Genomic DNA, 2,500 nt, shown 5'->3' with positions numbered 1-2,500 from the left:
TGCTGATGTGCTCTCTCCATTTGGCCGAGGCAGTGAGTCGGCCTCCTCTCTCCCTTACGGTCGAAAAAGATGTGCTGCTGGAGCACTGGCCCTGCTGAAATTCCCTCTCCATTTGGCCGAGGCAGTGAGTCGGCCTCCTGTCTCCTTTACGGTCGAAAAAGATGTGCTGCTGGAGCACTGGCCCTGCTGATGTGCTCTCTCCATTTGGCCGAGGCAGTGAGTCGGCCTCCTCTCTCCCTTACGGTCGAAAAAGATGTGCTGCTGGAGCACTGGCCCTGCTGAAATTCCCTCTCCATTTGGCCGAGGCAGTGAGTCGGCCTCCTGTCTCCTTTACGGTCGAAAAAGATGTGCTGCTGGAGCACTGGCCCTGCTGATGTGCTCTCTCCATTTGGCCGAGGCAGTGAGTCGGCCTCCTCTCTCCTTTACGGTCGAAAAAGATGTGCTGCTGGTGAACTGGCCATTGCAGCTACTCACATTGAGCATGGCCCTTGCCCTCCAGCGGGCCCCAGGGACCACCCCTCCCCCCCCCTCCCCCCCGGCTCTAGTCCCCCATTAGATTTCCTTTCCTGTACTTACCCTGTACCACATGTCTAGCATGGCCCTTGACCTCCAGCAGGCCCCGCGGACCCACATACTCCCCTGCTCTACTCCCCCACTAGCTTCTTCTCCTGCAGTTACCCTCCACGACATATCTAGCATGGCCCTTGACCTCCAGCAGGCCCCGCGGACCCACATACTCCCCTGCTCTACTCCCCCACTAGCTTCTTCTCCTGCAGTTACCCTCCACGACATATCTAGCATGGCCCTTGACCTCCAGCAGGCCCCGCGGACCCACATACTCCCCTGCTCTACTCCCCCACTAGCTTCTTCTCCTGCAGTTACCCTCCACGACATATCTAGCATGGCCCTTGACCTCCAGCAGGCCCCGCGGACCCACATACTCCCCTGCTCTACTCCCCCACTAGCTTCTTCTCCTGCAGTTACCCTCCACGACATATCTAGCATGGCCCTTGACCTCCAGCAGGCCCCGCGGACCCACACTTAAGCCCCCCCCACTAACAAAGCAAAACACCACTGGCAAAATCCTCGTGCCCCTGGTACTCCAGAAAGTAAATTGAAACGTGCCCCTGGTACACTGCGCAGAAAAAGTTTGCCACACACGCACTCCTGGTGCCTATGGTACGACAACTTTTCTCCGTGCCCCTGGTACACTGAGCAGAAACACTAAGCCACACACACACACACTCCCCTCGTGCCTATGGTACGACAGCTTTTCTCCGTGCCCCTGGTACACTGAGCAGAACAACTTTGCCACACACACAGTCTTCGTGCCTATGGTACGACAGCTTTTCTCCGTGCCCCTGGTACACTGAGCAGAAACACTTTGCCACATACACACACACTCCTGGTGCCTATGGTACGACAGCTTTTCTCCGTGCCCCTGGTACACTGAGCAAAACAACTTTGCCACACACACACACACACACACACACGCACACACACACACACACACACACACACACACACTCCTGGAGCCTATGGTACGACAACTTTTCTCCGTGCCCCTGGTACACTGCGCAGAAACACTTTGCCACATACACACACTCTCCTGGTGCCTATGGTACGACAACTTTTCTCCGTGCCCCTGGTACACTGCGCAGAAACACTTTGCCACACACACACACACACACACACACACACACACACACACACACACACTCTCCTGGTGCCTATGGTACGACAACTTTTCTCCGTGCCCCTGGTACACTGCGCAGAAACACTTTGCCACATACACACACACTCTCCTGGTGCCTATGGTACGACAACTTTTCTCCGTGCCCCTGGTACACTGAGCAGAAACACTTTGCCCCACACACATACACACTCCTGGTGCCTATGGTACGACAACTCTTGTTCGTGCCCCTGGTACACTGACCAGAAACACTTTGCCACCTCCGCTGTACGCACCCTCCTCCCTAGCTAATTTGCAATCTCCCCCACCTCCAGGGGGACCACCATGACAACTCCCTGACTCCCTTACGGCTGAACAAGATGCATGCTTCTCCACTGGCCCTGCTGAAATTCCCTCTCCATTTGGCCGAGGCAGTGAGTCGGCCTCCTTTCTCCTTTACGGTCGAAAAAGATGTGCTGCTGGTGCACTGGCACATTGAGCATGGCCCTTGCCCTCCAGCGGGCCCCAGGGACCACCCCTCCCCCCCCCTCCCCCCCGGCTCTAGTCCCCCATTAGATTTCCTTTCCTGTACTTACCCTGTACCACATGTCTAGCATGGCCCTTGACCTCCAGCAGGCCCCGCGGACCCACATACTCCCCTGCTCTACTCCCCCACTAGCTTCTTCTCCTGCAGTTACCCTCCACGACATATCTAGCATGGCCCTTGACCTCCAGCAGGCCCCGCGGACCCACATACTCCCCTGCTCTACTCCCCCACTAGCTTCTTCTCCTGCAGTTACCCTCCACGACATATCTAGCATGGCCCTT

This window comes from Neolamprologus brichardi, unplaced genomic scaffold (genome assembly GCF_056152115.1).
Source record: "Neolamprologus brichardi isolate AB-2024 unplaced genomic scaffold, ASM5615211v1 NODE_ptg000059l+_length_368419_cov_1, whole genome shotgun sequence".
Taxonomy (NCBI): Eukaryota; Metazoa; Chordata; class Actinopteri; order Cichliformes; family Cichlidae; genus Neolamprologus; species Neolamprologus brichardi.
Note: the sequence above shows the minus strand (reverse complement) of the source record.